Source organism: Clupea harengus, unplaced genomic scaffold (genome assembly GCF_900700415.2).
Source record: "Clupea harengus unplaced genomic scaffold, Ch_v2.0.2, whole genome shotgun sequence".
NCBI lineage: Eukaryota > Metazoa > Chordata > Actinopteri > Clupeiformes > Clupeidae > Clupea > Clupea harengus.
In genome coordinates this window covers 380-9,089 of record NW_024880633.1, presented here as the reverse complement: position 1 = coordinate 9,089, position 8,710 = coordinate 380, and the positions used below count along the sequence as shown (strand labels likewise).

The 8,710-nt window shown below is 39.0% G+C and overlaps 1 long non-coding RNA gene and 1 pseudogene across 1 annotated transcript; both read left to right on the top strand.

Annotated features, from left to right (window-relative positions):
- Positions 1–1,293: 1,293 nt before the first annotated feature.
- On the top strand, positions 1,294–5,831 carry LOC116221421 (annotated as a pseudogene).
- A 442-nt stretch (positions 5,832–6,273) lies between these two features.
- Positions 6,274–7,477, top strand: LOC122132516. Its single transcript, XR_006152213.1, has 2 exons — positions 6,274–6,713; positions 7,282–7,477. It is a non-coding gene; the product is annotated as an uncharacterized LOC122132516 (long non-coding RNA).
- The last annotated feature ends 1,233 nt before the right edge of the window (positions 7,478–8,710 follow it).

Here is an 8,710-nt window from a genome sequence, read left to right as displayed (position 1 = left end):
AAAATCTGTCCAATAGGCTTGTTTCCTCCTCCTACTAGGTCCAATATATGATAACCCGAAGGAAGCCAGCAGTCAAAGCTGTTTCTTTTTTTTGGTTTTTGCTCCAAGAGATAGCCAGATCGAACACTGTGACGGCTATTTCGACTACTGGGGGAAAGGAACTCAAGTGACGGTGTCTTCTGGTAAGTGTCTAATCAATTCATATTCATCAGATAGCGCCAGTTGTGGTAGTTTATTAACCTAATAACAGTGCGAGTTTTCTGTATGAAGACCCAATTAGTTGTCTCACAGTGATTACTACTTCGACTACTGGGGAAAAGGAACTCAAGTGACAGTCTCATCAGGTAGGTATTCACATTTTCCGATGCAAAAATGAGATTACTCTTAAATTATACCAGCAATGAATAACATTCAATAACATTCATTGCTCAAGGAATACGGGACATATTAAATGTTTATTCTTATACGCAGTACCCATGTGAACAAATATGGCGAGGTGAGACCAAACATGTCTTTCTTAACTAACACGAATATCGGACGTCTTCTGAAAAAAAAATAAGAATAGATACGGTTAAAATAGATGGCTTTAAGTTTGTGTACAGTGAATGTTACTTAGTTAGCCACAGTGACGGTGGATTCGATTACTGGGGGAAAGGCACAGCAGTTACGGTTTCAACTGGTGAGGAAAAACTTAATTTAAAATCTAACTATTTTTTTTCTCTTGAAAACTTTTTTTATGAACCAGATGATTAGATTACTTTTGTCAGAAAATTAGGTGAAACCCACAAATTGCAATTTAACATGTATAAGACAGTAGTAGGCCTACTCTAATGGAATGTGTGACAATGTCGTCCGATTTCTTACGCTAAGATATTTCGCTCTCATAATGCATAGAAGTGATAAGAATTAAGATTTTAGTAACGGTAGGATACATCGGCATGGAATGTGACATTTTCCTTACTAGTATTTGTCCGGTGCTTCTGTTACATATTTCAATGTGACAACGCTTTTGACTACTGGGGTAAAGGCACATCAGTGACCGTCTCAGCAGGTAAGGCAGACTGTTAACTACTCGCTTATTCTAAATTAGGATGAACATAAAAGAGGCAAACCCAACACTGATCACCTTTACCACTGCCTTTGAAATGAAATGCCAGAATATCTAAGGTTGGTAGCTTGGTTTGACTAATTCGAAGATTCGTCGAAAATATCCAAAAGCCTGTTTGAAACACTAGATTATTATTTAGTTCATGTCCTATGAAATATGGATCTATAAACCTGTGAAATCGATCCGGTCATAGTTTTTGCAAGGCAAACATGCGATTAATTCTCACTGTGACTACGCTTTTGACTATTGGGGGAAAGGAACAATGGTCACCGTTTCATCTGGTAAGAACAGCGAATCTCAGCCCCAAGCCCAGCATCTTACAATCAGTTGTGTAGAAATGTATTTTCGGATTTTATTTGGGATTGTTTAATGTTTCGAAAATATATGAACGCACGGAATATGCAGTCGTGACTAAGTGATATAGCCAAAGGAATATAATCAAATTGTTTTAAGAAGTTAAACTGAGAGGAAATTAACGCTGATATCTCAAGGCAAGAAAGATTTTGTCTTACTTGGTTGGTTTATTAAGTTCTGTGCAACTGGGCATTTGATTACTGGGGACAAGGCACTATGGTTACTGTCACAGCCGGTAAGTTGTGTGTTCGTACGGAGAAATCGGAGTTAATAATTGATCTAATGTAGAGTGTTAATTTGTTTCCTTATCTGTTTTGTTTATTTGTCTGTAATAAGGAGGCTCATCGGCACCGGCGTCCATCTTCGGACTTTCGCAGTGTGGCTCTGACTCCAATGGACTGGTCACTCTTGGTTGCATGACGGGGGGATTCTCGCCAGCAAACTCCCTGAAGTATAAGTGGAAAGATGCACAAGGCAAAGACCTCTCTGACTTCATACAGTACCCAGACGTCCATAAAGATGGCAAATATTCCAAAATCAGCCAGATTAGTGTCCCGCTGGCAGACTGGGAAGCACGGAAATCGTTCACTTGTGAATTGGAGCATCCTGACGGCAACAGGAACATTATTCTAACTAAACCAGGTAAGGGCTAATCCTGCTTCAGTATTATTGAGAAATTGCAATGTCACAGGAGTGTTTAAACATATGATTACTTAAGTTTACTTCCTTATATAATGAAATATACATTTTCAAACATTAGAAACTCAACCAAATTGCACAGGTCATTTGTTTAAAACTAGGCCTATGACTATATGCGGCACTGGCAATAAACCAGTTTTAAAATATGGAAGAAAAATTCATCAGTTACGTTTGTATTTTGATCTGGTATTACAGTCCTATTCCTACTTATAGGCACATGTCTACCTCATTTACATCGAAAGATTTGGATTCACATTTTACTAAGGGTCGATAATTGCTATGTACTCAATATTAAATTAACTAATTAGTACAATGTAACTGATACGTCGGTATATTGATTTACAAGATGCACCTTGGGTCTAGATTGAGAATTTAGGAGAAGAGTCTTTGTAAGTAATAATATGTAAAAATGTAATCTGTATATATATTGGTATTATTTTTCACTGACTAAAGTGCAGTTTAATAAGGACACTGGGTATGGTATGGTATGTCACAGTTCTCGATTGGCTATCCGCTTGCTTATTATCTTGTCTAAACAAGATATAAATTCATTATCTCAGCATTTTGGCATTCTCAAGAGATTACTAGTCTACCCCATGCCTTTTACTAGGCTACATCATCTAGATGTTCAATTCCATTCAGTGGTGTCATTTGATGCCTGAAATGTATGCAAACTGAAATATGCATACTTAGTGACAACCGTTTAGGTTAATGATTACCTCAAATGGCATACAACTTTAATGCTCATGCCAGATGTTTCTCATTCAATTTCTTTGAATATCATATGAAACATCTCAACACGAAGAAACTGGAAAACTGAGATAATTGTAGGTGGAGAATAATCTTTTTCTTCAGAAAAAGTCACACTGATTTTGCTATGCAAGTCGCAGATAAAATCATTAGAGACTTTCCCTTTATTTGAATGTGCTTCATTAAAGTAAAATAGTAAGGATGTCTATTTCTTTGTAAATATTATGATTGATTAATACAACAGGAAAATGGTGAATTTGTATACGGCAGCTACAGAGACCAGAGAAATGGTACCATGTATGTATGCTAACTAGGGTTATGTAAAAAGCAATGCCACTGTGCCATTGTAACCCTGATCCTAACACTAGCCCTGGCACCTGGCCTTAAGACATGCTAAACAAAACAATGCTAAACAATGCTAAACAATAGCTAAACAAGTCATATCAATGTGCTGTTGCTCATCGTTATTCAGTTTCTTACACTGAGCTCTCAAATGGAACTCTTGGATGCTGATGTAATCTAGAAAGTGGTTAGGTATGCATCACGACTTGTCCAAACCCTTGACCTCTTAATATCTGCTTGCTTGAAGTGCATCATCTCTGTTATTGTCCATATTCCTATCTAACTCCTGTATTACCCCTGGCTTCTGTATGTTTTTTTTTTTTTTTTGCTCTGTGGTCTGTTGAGAATTGAAACAGAGGACTCTCACAAGAGCAAAGCCCTTAAAGACACGAATAATTTGTCTTTCCTGTTCAGTGTTCTGTGAGAATCCTCTGTTTAACTGCTGCCTTCGACATACCATGGGGCTTTGATATTGCCTGTGTCTCTCCGTGCTGTGCTTGCGTCAGTGGTAGAGGTGGGATGGCAACCTGAAGTTAATTTCTCTCTCCTTGTAAGCAAGGGACTTTTTTTGACAACCATGAATGATGAGAAAAATGTATCTTGCACACAAACCCTTCATGGCAACAGACTGCAACATTTACCACTTATGAAATATAATAGGCCAATTCACAAGGCAATCAAAGTCAGCTTTCTTCTGGCTACCACCTGTACTACTTGAGCATCTGCACAAATTTCTGTATTTGTGTCTGTGTGTTTGTTTTGCAGAGGAAGTCCTGCAAAGTCCAAGTCTGTATTTAACGAAACCCACGAGCGAAGAGATAGCTCAAAATAAGACTGCTACCTTTGCCTGCTTTGCTGCTGGCTTTTCTCCGCCTGTGCACACATTTAAATGGATGAAAGAAGAAGGCGATGACAAGCAGGAAATGGCCAGTTGGTACAGCTTTACTTCCACAGTGAATGGCACTAACTTTGCTACCAGCTACCTGCAAGTTCCAGAGGATATGTGGAAACGTCAAGACACAAAATCACATGCATCTCCGAGCATAAGACCGGAGAGAAATCCAGATCAGTGGGATATCAGTTTAGGAGGGGTAAGGTTTTATTTTTATCAAATGCATGTTTATATTATTTTACAGAAACCAGTAGCCAGTGAAGTAGATTAGTAAAAGTAGCGTACAAGTAAGGTAAACAGCCAGTGTTTGTAAAGTTATCAAGTAATGAAGTAGTAATAATAATTCTATTATTATTCTATTACTAAATATATCAGTAATAATTATTGTAATTCTATCATCATTTAGCCCACAACCTTTGCTTTAGATTAAGTTAAGATGGGCTACAATATACAGTATATACATTTTTTTAAAGATGTTAATTGTACATGAATGATTAGTGGGGAAAAGCTCTAAATGTTGTTAATTGTCTGCTCACAGGTGACTGCGATGAAGATGCTGCTGAAGTGAAGGCTGACATCATAGGTCCCTCTTCCGAGGATCTTCTTGTTCGTAAGGAGGGCTGGGTTCAGTGCAAATTCAACGGTGACACTGCAGACGTTACGAAAGAAGGTATAGAATGGAGGAAAGATGGCAAACCAACTGTGTGGAACGAGCAAGAAGGCCTTCTGGAAGAATCTGGCAGCATCACCATCAAGCTTAAAATCAAATTTGAAGAATGGCAGAATGGTACAGAGTTCAGCTGTTTTATCCCTCATAAAAAGGTTCCTTCAGGATTAACAAAGTCCTACAAACGAAAAACGGGTAAGTTGAACATCTGCTCTTTGCACTATGTTATTTAATTATGTGATTGCTGGACAATGTTAAAAAAAAACACACATTATTATTGGCTGTGCATCACCTGTACATCCGCCTTGTTCAATTTAAACATCAGATTGAATCAGAACCTGATTTCAATTTTGGGGAGGTTTTGCCAGTAGACAGGCATGTTCAGATAAGGCACCATGGCTGACCCGCATGCAAGGACTAACATGGTTCTCCCGTTTTCAGGAGGAGAGCACGTTAAGCCCTCCGTCTTCCTAATGCCACCCCCAGAGCGTGAGCTCAGCGAATACATGACCCTAACTTGTTATGCCAAAGATTTCCACCCCAAGGAGGTGTTTGTGTCTTGGCTTGCTGATGATGAGCCAGTGGCAGATAAGTACACATGGAACATCACCAGTGTAATGAATACTGGCAATGGAAAATACTCGGTGTACAGCCAGCTTACCGTCAGTGCATACGACTGGGAGAACGTGGTGTTTAGCTGTGTTGTGTACCATGAGGCCAGTGAGGCCAGTGTCCAAATGATCTCCAGGTCCATTGACAAGGCCTCCCAGAAGCCCAGCATAGTCAGTCTAAGCATGAATCTTCCACAGTGCAAGAGCGTCTGATGTGTCAATGCGTGTGTTGTTGTGTGTGTGTCTGCACGTAGGTGTCACTCTTGTGTTCTTGCGTGCTTGATTCCACGTGAATTAAAAGGACGTTTGTGATTGTGTAATATTGTGTGCTTCCCATTTGCTTGTGTGTGTGCTGTTCCCCTCGTTTGCAAAAAATCAAATTGAAAGCAATAAAAAAGCATGTCATTATTCACGTTTGTAATTGTCAGTCATTGTATGCTTCCCAATTCTGATATAACAGCCACTGAGTATCTACTATTTTAAGGGAATATGTTTCAGAAAAAAAGTGATGTAAGTGTTGAGTTTCCCTAATGGCATAGCTGGTGTTAGATATTTGGTCAAGATGAAGTCCTGGATTCTTAACTTCCTTCACTTAAGTAAATCAGTCAGATGTTGGATGAATAGAAAAGCAAAATGCAAGAAAAGCCCCCAGTTGACCAGTTAGCTTTCACAAGACCACAGAGCAAAATCACAGGTCAAAGACAACAGACAAAACAAGAATACTTTACAAGAACATCCACTGAGCTGAATGTGCTTTCTGTGTCACATAGCTGTGTCAAATGTTTGTCGCTAAGCTAGCCCAGAGTTGTGCTGTGTTTGTATCAAAAAGCTGAGGTGGTCCTCTTCCTCTGCTCATTCACATCATGGACTGACATGTTGGCTATATTGCACCAAGTTCCGCATCAACAGCAGCAAGCCAAGACACAAACAAGAGGGTGTGTAACTAAAAACACATTCACCTCTTTCGCTCCTCTCAATTGACGTGCAAGACTAGTCAGGTATGAACTTAAGGCAAACACTGCAGGAGCAATCTGTGTACAAGTACTGTGTCTCTTAAACCCCTGCAATCTGTGTGCAAGTACTGTATCTCCAAGGTGGTATGCAGAATTAGAATACAGACCCGGCTTGTGCTGAGCTGTCTAACTGTCACCTCTGCCCCTTGTAGACATCTGCCTTGTGTGGACAGATTATCAAAGCATGGATGGCGATGGCATGGCTAATACAGCATTCACCTTCATCTTCCTCTTCCTCATCATGCTCTTTTACAGTGCAGGAGCCACTATCATCAAGGTAAAGTCAGTAGCTAAATAGCGTTGCCACAGCGGAGGGGCAAACTAAGCCCCCACCACCTGAACAATCAGAAGTGTTGCATTGTTGTATCACACTGCTTCTTAGTGATATTTTATTGATATACTATATTAATGGAATGAACCAAAAATAACATAATGATGGTTTACACACTTGCTAGATAGTTCAGCGATCCTTGAGGGAAAAAGATATTGATTTGGTCTTCACTGGATAAAGGTACTTGTTGCAATCACTGTTGTGGAGCTATATCTTTTGAGTTCACGCCATCTCAAGCCAGCACTTGATCGTGGGGGGTGGGTGTGCAATCTTTACTGGTCTGTGCAGACAAAATGCAAAATGCAGGAACAAATACTGTATTTTTCTGCAGTTTTATGTCATTCCAAATGTCTTAGCTTCTACATTTTAGCTCCTCAGACACAGAAGCAGACCCGTTCTAATGAAAATTATATTGTTATTGATATTCTCTGCACTTTAATTACAAATGATCTTCATTACACACACGGGGATGAGGCCTTTACTAATGGCTGATGTGTTACATCTCTTATTTCAGGTGAAATGAAGAATCCTTCCCCCAATGTACCGTACATTTTATTCTCCTTCATATATTAATTTGCCTGTGTCATCAACCTGTGCATTTTTAAAGCTTTTGTTAACTAATGCTATTTAGACTTTGTACGTACCTATTTGAATGTGATTTGACATTTTGGATTTCAATCATGATGGCAATAAAAATGATTAAAAAGGGATGGAGTTGTGTTCAGTGTGGTGCTTTATTTCTAAAGTCAGCATTTTTTTTCGTTGTGACCTGGACCTGAAAAAGTATGTGTGGGAATCTGAGGCGTGGTAAGTTGAAATAAAACAACAAAAAAAAATCTACAATCTACAAATCTACAATCTACAAACCCTTTAACATAAACTTGACACCAAGCATAAAGTGATAAAATACAAAAGGGACTTAATATAAGTACTCATGAAAGATACAATCCTTCACTAAAATTACACGTTTACATAATTGCTATTTTAATTGAAACGCTACCCAGATCTCTTTGAACCTGTTCACAAAATATGAATGTTTCTTTGGTTTCCAGTCGAGCATATACGACTTCCCAGTCTCTATGTGATGCTCCCATCTGAGGAAGAACGTCTTCACAATCAGACGTCTACCTTCGCCTGCCTTGCCCGGGACTTCTCCCCCTCCAAGCACAAATTTCATTGGGAGCGCAATGGCGACCACATTCTGGAGGGCAGCAGCTGCGAACAGAAAGGCTCGGAGGCTAATTACAGCGCCAGCAGCTACCTAGTCATCAGCGAGGCGAAATGGGCGAACGGCGACACCATCAGATGTATTTTTGAGCACACGACTGGGAACCTGTCCAAAGAGGTGAATCACTCAACTCTAGGTGAGCACTGTTTACGTTAAAAACTCATCAATGAAGGCCTGAAATCAGATGATGATAAATAAATCATCAAACAGAGCAAAGATTAACCCCGCTTTGGTTTGAGTTTGATTAGCGTTAGAAAAATAACTTTGCTGGAAGTCCTCATGAAAAGATTTTAGTGCATTGAGCATCTCTGAGATCACTAAGTTGATGTTCCATCGTAACCTCAAACCTCAAACCTCAAGCTGCATTCTTCACTTGTGAGGGCATACAGACGTGTTTTACAATTTAGCGAGAACATAATTCACGGTGATTCATATGTTTTAAGAAGTAGTAGTAATATTTTAACACCCCTATAAAAAATATAGTGGTATAAATGTCTGCTCTAGCTGTAGTTTGAGCCATTTAATGTCTCGATGATAACATTTGGATTGTCATCAATGATTAAACTATCCATCATGATTGTACAGCTATCAAACTATTAGTTATCATCAGTCATAAAACTATCCTCATGATCATCATACAAACAGATATTGAGGCACATAATAAAACTTCTGGTTATATTTGTCACTATATTTATTCATAATAATTGGTTATACA